The 9423-nt window shown below is 46.2% G+C and overlaps 1 pseudogene; it reads right to left on the reverse strand.

Annotated features, from left to right (window-relative positions):
* Positions 1-3581: 3581 nt before the first annotated feature.
* LOC144506111 (tubulin alpha-1B chain-like) lies at positions 3582-6570 on the reverse strand (annotated as a pseudogene).
* Positions 6571-9423: the final 2853 nt, after the last annotated feature.

Consider the following 9423-nt stretch of genomic DNA (forward strand, 5'->3'; position numbering starts at 1 on the left):
TAAAAGACAAAATTGTACCGGTTCTACTACGACCTCTGGCAGCTCATTGCAGACGCTCACCACCCTCTGTGTAAAAAATTGCTCCTCTGGACCCTTTTGTATTTCTCCCCTCTCACCCTAAACCTATGCCCTCTAGTTTTACACTCCCCTAACTTGGGGACAAATGTTGACTATCTACCTTATCTATGCCCCTCATTAGTTTATAAGCCTCTATAGGCTCACCCCCAAGCCGCCTGCTCTCCAGGGATAAAAAGCCCCACTCTATCCAGCTTCACCATATAACTTAAACCATCAGGTTTGAGTATTGGTCAGGTTATTCAATGAAGGAAGTAAATTAATTTACTGAACTTCTGGAAATGTTTACGAGACAAATACTTGGAATGTTTTAATATGGAAGGCTGGCGAGATGGAGCTTCTCTCATAGAAACATAGAAGAAATGAACAGCAGGAGGCCATTTGGCCCTTCGAGCCTGCTCCACCATTCATTATGATCATGGCTGATCGTCCAACTCAATAGCCTAATCCTGCTTTTCCCCCATAACCTTTGATCCCATTTGCCCCAAGTGCTATATCCAGCCGCCTCTTCAATACATTCAATGTTTTGGCATCAATTACTTCCTGTGGTAATGAATTCCATTTTTTGGGTGAAGAAATGTCTCCTCACCTCCGTCCTAAAGGGTCTACCCTGAATCCTCAGGCTGTGACCCCTGGTTCTGGGCTCCTCCACCATTGGGAATATCCTCCCTGCACCTACCCTGTCTAGTCCTGTTAGAATTTTATTAGTCGCTATGATATCCCCTCTGCAGCGAAAACAATCCTAACCTAGATTTCTTCTTCATGAATCCATGCTGGATTTATCTCAGTGGGTGCTTAGAAGAATAAGGGAACATTTGATTGACAGGGCGGGCATTCATAGATGGTGTATTTGGAGAGGATGTATCCTGTTGTAGGAGCATCTAGAACTCGGGGTCACTGTTTATAATAAAGAGTCCCTCCTTAAAACATAAGGCAACATTTTCACTCAGAGGGTCTTCAGTTTTGGAAGCCCTTTGTACAAAGTTATGGAAGCAGAGACTTTAAATGTTTTTAATGCAGCTGTGAATGGATTCTGCTTAAGCAATTGAGGTGATAGGACATCGGTTGTAAGCGGAGTACAGATTTGAGGTTACAATCAGATCACTGATAATCTGATTTAACGCGGAGTAGGCTTAAGAGGCTGAATGGCTGCTTTTGTTCCTTGCTCATTCCTTCATACCTATGTTCACGAATATGTAACATGAGAGGTAATTACAGAGCGGCTCATCTTTCATCAGTTGTAGGGGAAAATGCTGACATCTATGATAAACAATGAGATAAATTTACACTGGGACAACAATGATCAGATTGGGCATTGACACCATGGAGTTTCCAATATTTAATCCTGCTTGATGGCCTTGTTGGAGTATGTTAAGGAGGTTTATAGCAGAATTGTTAAAGGGCAGAAAGCGGAAGGAGGATTCTTGATTTTTATACAGCTTTTGATAAAGTGCCCCACGGGAGCGTGGTTAGCAAAATTAAAGCACATGGGATAGGAGGCAACCAATTGGCATGGATTGAGGATTAGTTCCTGGCAGAAATCTGAGAAGAGGAATAAACCGATCATTCTCGCTGCTTGCAGGCTGTGAGTGGTGGGATACCACAAGGATCGTTATTTGAGCCCCAGCTGTTCACAATATATGGCCATGATCCGGATGTGTAGACCAAATGTGATATTTCCTTTTATTGGAGAAGAATATGAAATATGAGGAAGATGAAAAACCACTTCCAGTCAATTCAGGCAGCATAGCTGGTGGGCACGAATATGGCTGATGGAATGTATTGTGCAAAGACGTGAGATTCTCCACTCTGTGAGGAGGAACAAATTCACAAAGTAACTCTGAAATTGTAAGAGATTTGAAAGTGTAAATGTACAAAAGATCCCTGTTGTCCTCGCCAATAAGTTACTGAATGCTAACTTTCAGCTGCAGCAAGGTATGGGAAGGGTAATGCAATGTTAGGCTTAATCGGAAGAAGATTTGAGTACAGGAGTAGTGACGTTTTTCTTCAACTGCATATACTGGATAGACCACACGTGGAATACTATGTTCAGCTTTGGTCCTCTTGCACTAGGAGCAACATTACTACATTAGATAGAGGACAACAGAGGTGCACAGGACTTGCTCCCTGAAAAGACTGGACTCTGCTAGGAAGAGATAATAGGCAAAGTGGTGCTGTGTTCCCTAGAGATTGGAAGAGCGAGATGTGATCTCAATTAGACCTACACAATATTTTCAGGGATGGACAGGGTAGATACACTTCAAATATGACATCTGTTGGCAAAGTCTAGAAACGGTACACAATTTCAGAGTAAGGGGGAAGCGAATTAAGTATAAAGTTTATTTATTAGTGTCACAGGTAGCTTACGTTAACGCTACAATGAAGTTACTGTGAAAATCCCCTGGTCGTCACACTCCAGCACGTGTTCGAGCACACTGAGGGTGAATTTAGCATGCCCAATGCACCTAACCCGCACGTCTTTCAGACTGTGGGGGGAACTGGAGTACCCGGAGAAAACACACGCAGACACAGGAGAACGTACAGACTCTGCAAGGACAGTGACCCAACCGAGGCCCCTGGCACTATGAGGCAGTAGTGCTAACTACAGTGTCATTGTGCCGCCCACATAGGGACAAGATGAGCATTTATTTTATTCGTGCTTGCCAATGTTTGATATTCTCTAGTACAGAGGACTGTGGCAGCTTAGTCATTGATTATGGTGAAAGCGAAGATTGACAGCTTTCTAAACACCAGTGAAGTGTGGTGATGGGATGATAGTGTATGGAAGAAGTATTGAAATGGATGATAATTCATGGTGATATTAAATGGCGGGAGCAGTCTCTCTGCGCTGAATGGCCTTTCCCTCCTACATTCCTGTGTTGCAGTGTTGTATGGATCTTGTTCAAGTTGCCTAATGACTAACTGAGTGGTTTCAGTGACACTCCCTGATGTGATGGTATCTGAGCGCAGAACACCTTGATAAATGCCATGAAACATGCCACTATGGTGCCATGTTTGGGTGGGTAGGTACGGGTGAGGGAGGGTGTGTGAAGGAGACGGAAGGGATGCATTATCCAGGACCGTGTTAATAATCCCCATTGTGGCAAAATACGGCAAGGTCACAGGCAGATGTGAGAATGAAACTGATGATCAATTCGCAGGAAGAGAAAGGAGGAAATAAAGCGGGAAGGAGGTAATGGGAGACAGAGGGAAATGGGAAGATGCAAGCAGCCTCTTGGGTGTCCCTCAAATTATAACACCCTCTACTGCTGCATTCGTCCTCTTCTCAATTTAGCTTTTGTTACACCGGGATTTCCGACCGCTTTTCATTCATGGTTCTCAACTGGACAAAATGGTCACATGATTCTCAAATAAATGTATTTTATAACTTCATTAGTCACATTATAGATACATTAAATTAAAGCTTTTCAGCCTCTAAATTAATAAGTCGATATGGAACATGATAAATTTTGTTAAATCATTTAATCATTCTGAATTAATAAATATTATTTTCCTTCCGCCTCCTCCTTACTGTCCGGATAGGAAGAATCCACGCCCACTTCTTTCTAATCCTTCTCGAGTGAGGCCATGTCCTCCCATGCATCCCTTCCTCCAGCCCCTCCCCCACGTACCAGTGGACAAAGGCCCGCTTGGCGTACATCTTATCAAATTTGATGTTGAGGCGGGTCCAAGCGAAAGCAATGGCGGTGGTGTTGCTCAGCATACAGAGCGCCCGCTGTACCTTTGACAGATCACCCCCTGGCAACACTGTTGGGGGCCGGTAGTTGATGCCAACCTGTGGGAAGAAATACGTTACTTTTCTAAGCAAGGATTAGTGTTTCACTCAACCCAGCTCTTGTAATCTACTGGGATCTTCACCCAGTTACAATGCCAGAGTTTCTAACAGAAGGTCACTGTATAAACTGAAGCAATTCAGGATCAAACTCTGTTAGTATTTTTGTGGGACCTCCAAGACCCTGAGCGTCTGCAATCCTTTTTCTTATAAAGAAACAGAAATTCACTTGGAACATTCAGGACTCCAATTCCCATTAGGAGGCGAGGTGATTCCATCTGAAGCACAGAGAAAATGCTCATTGGATCAGGAATAGATTGAGTCTGTTCCATTACTGTCCCTGAATGGACAGCTTCCCCCAGAACTCCATGAATGGAGCACAAAAGCTTCACTTACCTTGAACCCAGTCGGGCACCAATCAACAAACTGGATCGAGCGCTTGCTCTTGATGGTGGCAATGGCAGCGTTGACATCCTTGGGTACCACATCTCCTCGGTAGAGCATGCACCACGCCATGTACTTGCCCTGGCGGGGGTCACACTTCACCATCTGGTTGGCTGGTTCAAAGCAGGCGTTGGTGGTCCCGGCCACCGAGAGTTGCTCGTGATAAGCCTTCTCAGCTGATATAAGAGGGGAGAAGGTTGCCAGAGGGAAGTGAATGCGGGGATAGGGGACGAGGTTGGTTTGGAACTCAGTCAGGTCCACGTTGAGGGCACCGTCGAACCGGAGTGAGGCCGTGATGGACGACACTACCTGATCATTTAGACAGTGGAGGTTGATGTAAGTTGGTCTCTCAATGTCAAGGTTACGCCGACAGACATCGTAAATGGCCTCATTGTCCACCATGAAGGCGCAGTCAGAGTGCTCCAGGGTGCAGTGGGTGACCAGCAGAGCATTATACGGCTCGACCACCGCGGTAGAAATCTGGGGAGCAGGGTAGACGGAAAACTCCAGCTTGGATTTCTTGCCGTAGTCGACGGAGAGTCTCTCCATCAGGAGGGAGGTAAAACCCGAGCCAGTGCCACCCCCAAAACTGTGGAAGATGAGGAAACCCTGCAGTCCTGTGCACAGATCAGCCTGTGGGGAAACAAATACAGAAAACACATTAAACAGGAAGCAGGGAATGGAATCTCTCCACAAGTGTTTGGATATAAAGTCTGGACAGGAGGATAAATGTTGAACTGCCAGTGCTGCCTATGGCAGCGACATGTTGGGATTGGACAGTTTGGAGCTGAGGTGTGGATTGACATTTGCAGAGAAGATATATAGAACCCAACTTTTCCAGGAACAACAAATAGGTGTTCACAGACCCCTCCGAATGGAAGTAGAAGGTGTCGTGAATGCAGCCCAGTCCATCACGCAACCAACCTCCCACCTGTTGACACCGTCTACACTTCCCACTGCCTCGGAAAAGCAGCCAGCATAATTAAGAACCCAATGCAACTGGGACATACTCCCTTTCACCTTCTTCCGTCGGGGAAAAAGATACAAAAGGCCGAGATCAGGTACCAACTGACTCGAGAACAGCTGACCCTGCTGCCATCAGAGTTTTGAATGGAACAACTTCGGATTAAGTTGATCTTTCTCTACACCCTAGCTATGGCTGTAACAATACATTCTGCACTCTCCTTTCCTTCTCTATGTACTTTATACTTAGTCTTTATAACATGCAATAAACATTACTTTTCACTGTATACTAATAAATGTGACAATAAGTCAAATCAACTCAAAAGCTTGGTCTCTTTAGAGAATGGAAATTAATTCTAAATACTGGAGGACCCAGCAGGATGGAAGATCATATTAACTAATCGAGCGATGGTGTTCTGATGGGAAAGCCATTGGACCAATAATTCAGAGCCAGGCTCATTCTCATGGGACACGCTTTCAAATCCAAGCAGAACAGATAGTGGAATCTAATTTCAATGAAGTATCTGAAATTGGAAATCCCATAAGTTTCAGTAATGTCCTTTAGGCTTGGAAATCTGCCATCCTTACCTGGTTTGGCCGACATGTGACTCCATAGGGAGGGGAATTTAATTCCCTCAGAACTGCTCTCATGGAAGTAGCTACATCTCACTAACAGAATGGAAAAGCAGGGATGGAAGGCAATAGAAATGCAGACAGTGGGAGCCGCTGTGTAGGGGGAGACACAGAGGTAGAGGCTGCAACAGCAGAGAGTTTTGAATCTGTGATCTCTGCGAGTGTAATGCTCAATCTCCAGCTGATGGGAATCACTTGCCACTCCCTTCAAAAGGGTATGAGTAAGAACATGAGACAAAAAATGCAGAATACCCAAGTGAGAAAACTTACCACCTTCCGCACGCGGTCTAAGACCAGGTCCACAATCTCCTTGCCCACGGAGCAGTGGCATAGTTATTAGCCACATCTTCCTTGCCGGTGATGAGCTGCTCGGGGTGAAAGAGCTGTCGGTAGGTGCCGGTACGGACCTCATCTGGGGGACAAGGAACAGAGATTTGACAACAAGAACTCGGAGACTGAAGGAAATATTTCAATGAGTTTAGTGAGATCCCTGACTGACCAATCCAGCAACAATCTCTCCTCTTACCAATCACAGTGGGCTCCAGATCTATAAACACGGCTCGGGGAACGTGTTTACCCGCCCCTGTCTCACTGAAGAAAGTGTTGAAGGAGTCATCACCACCTCCGATGGTCTTGTCACTGGGCATCTGCCCATCCGGCTGGATCCCATGTTCTAGACAATACAGCTCCCAGCAAGCGTTACCGATCTGTACACCGGCCTGGCCAATGTGGATTGAAATGCACTCACGCTGAAGAGGAGATAAATGTCATTATTCACACGGGAAGAAGAACCATTCAAAATGTTGATAAATGGAGAAATCTTACATTTGTGTTAATCTGTTGGTCCCATGTCTTCCCTATTTGTTCTAGGACGATTCACCTAGAATTTAACAGAAATTCCGCATCTCTCAGGTTCTGGGGGCTGTGTGGATTTCCAAATCAATTTGGACAATTGAGACTTATAAACACAGCAGCCATGGGGTTGTGACCTCCAAATCAAATACCGGCAATGCAACACCCCGCAATCAGACCCAACCCCAATCAGGCCACTCCCGCTATCAATCCTCCTCCCCCGACCCCCCAAAATCAGCCTCCCAGTTAGATCCGCACCCATTAATCAGAACCACACCCCCACCAGCCCATCAATCAGACACCACCAATCAAACCCCTAATGCTCGCCATGTCGATGTGGAACACAATCTCTCTCCACATTCCATCTTGTGTTCTTACCATAATATCCTTCTATACTCACAGCTCCTTGCAATGGGCTGCGCAAGGGTTCGCCCGCCCTATTCACACCGCGTCATGTTTCGCCAGTTCGAGATCTGATTGGTCTGTGTCAACAATGGGCTCTGGTTGCTTGGAGAAGCAACAACAATGGAGGCGAGTGCGAAGAGCGTTGATTGGGCGCTTTGTGTAATGGGCGGGACTGGGTCATCTCCACAATTGATTATGGGAGGAGTACAAGGCATGGAAGAAGAGGAGATTTGGCTGTCAATCTCCCAGATCAAGTGGCATCAATCAGCCAGGATTCAGACCTATTTTATTTGACAAAGCCCCAGGGCCTGATGGCATCTATCCTCGACTGCTCAGGGAGACGAGAGGTGAAATTGCTGGGCCTCTGACGGAAATCTTTGTCGCTTCTTTGGACACGGGTGAGGTCCCTGAGGATTGGAGGATAGCGAATGTGGTCCCGTTGTTTAAGAAGGGTAGCAGGGATAACCCAGGAAATTATAGGCCGGTGAGCTTGACGTCCGTGGTAGGGAAGTTGTTGGAGAGGATTCTTAGAGACAGGATGTATGTGCATTTAGAACGGAACAATCTCATTAGTGACAGACAGCATGGTTTTGTAAGAGGGAGGTCGTGCCTTACAAATTTGGTGGAGTTTTTTGAGGAAGTGACAAAAACGGTTGACGAAGGAAGGGCCGTGGATGTCGTCTATATGAATTTCAGTAAGGCATTTGACAAAGTCCCACATGGCAGGTTGGTTAAGAAGGTTAAGGCTCATGGGATACAAGGAGAAGTGGCGAGATGGGTGGAGAACTTGCTTGGCCATAGGAGACAGAGGGTAGTGGTCGAAGGGTCTTTTTCCGGCTGGAGGTCTGTGACCAGTGGTGTTCCGCAGGGCTCTGTACTGGGACCTCTGCTATTTGTGATATATATAAATGATTTGGAAGAAGGTGTAACTGGTGTAATCAGCAAGTTTGCGGATGACACGAAGATGGCTGGAATTGCGGATAGCGAAGAGCATTGTCGGGCAATACAGCAGGATATAGATAGGCTGGAAAATTGGGCGGAGAGGTGGCAGATGGAATTTAATCCGGATAAATGCGAAGTGATGCATTTTGGAAGAAATAATGTAGGGAGGAGTTATACAATAAATGGCAGAGTCATCAGGAGTATAGAAACACAGAGGGACCTAGGTGTGCAAGTCCACAAATCCTTGAAGGTGGCAACACAGGTGGAGAAGGTGGTGAAGAAGGCATATGGTATGCTTGCCTTTATAGGACGGGGTATAAAGTATAAAAGCTGGAGTCTGATGATGCAGCTGTATAGAACGCTGGTTAGGCCACATTTGGAGTACTGCGTCCAGTTCTGGTCGCCGCACTACCAGAAGGACGTGGAGGCATTGGAGAGAGTGCAGAGAAGGTTTACCAGGATGTTGCCTGGTATGGAGGGTCTTAGCTATGAGGAGAGATTGGGTAGACTGGGGTTGTTCTCCTTGGAAAGACGGAGAATGAGGGGAGATCTAATAGAGGTGTACAAGATTATGAAGGGTATAGATAGGGTGAACAGTGGGAAGCTTTTTCCCAGGTCGGAGGTGACGATCACGAGGGGTCACGGGCTCAAGCTGAGAGGGGCGAAGTATAACTCAGACATCAGAGGGACGTTTTTTACACAGAGGGTGGTGGGGGCCTGGAATGCGCTGCCAAGTAGGGTGGTGGAGGCAGGCACGCTGACATCGTTTAAGACTTACCTGGATAGTCACATGAGCAGCCTGGGAATGGAGGGATACAAACGATTGGTCTAGTTGGACCAAGGAGCGGCACAGGCTTGGAGGGCCGAAGGGCCTGTTTCCTGTGCTGTACTGTTCTTTGTTCTTTGTTCTTTTAACAGACTTCGATCAAACTGATTCCCATCAGTTGGAAATAATTGTTGCACACGTGCTTCAGAACCACATGTTCCACATTTGTATCATCGACTTGCGACTCTCAGGTCGAAGTCTATCTGTGATCCATCTATAACCTTTATAGAAACATAGAAGATAGGAGCAGGAGGAGGCCATTTGGCCTTTTGAGCCTGCTCTGCCATTCATTATGATCATGACTGATAATCCAACTCAATAGCCTAATCCTGCTTTCTCCCATAATCTTTGATCCCATTCGCCCCAAGTGCTATATCCAGCCGTCTCTTGAAGACATGTAATGTTTTGGCATCAACTACTTCCTGTGGTAATGAATTCCACAGGCTCACCACTCTTTGGGCCAACAAATGGCTCCTCACCTCCATCTTAA

This window comes from Mustelus asterias, chromosome 17, assembly GCF_964213995.1.
Source record: "Mustelus asterias chromosome 17, sMusAst1.hap1.1, whole genome shotgun sequence".
In the NCBI taxonomy this organism is placed as follows: domain Eukaryota; kingdom Metazoa; phylum Chordata; class Chondrichthyes; order Carcharhiniformes; family Triakidae; genus Mustelus; species Mustelus asterias.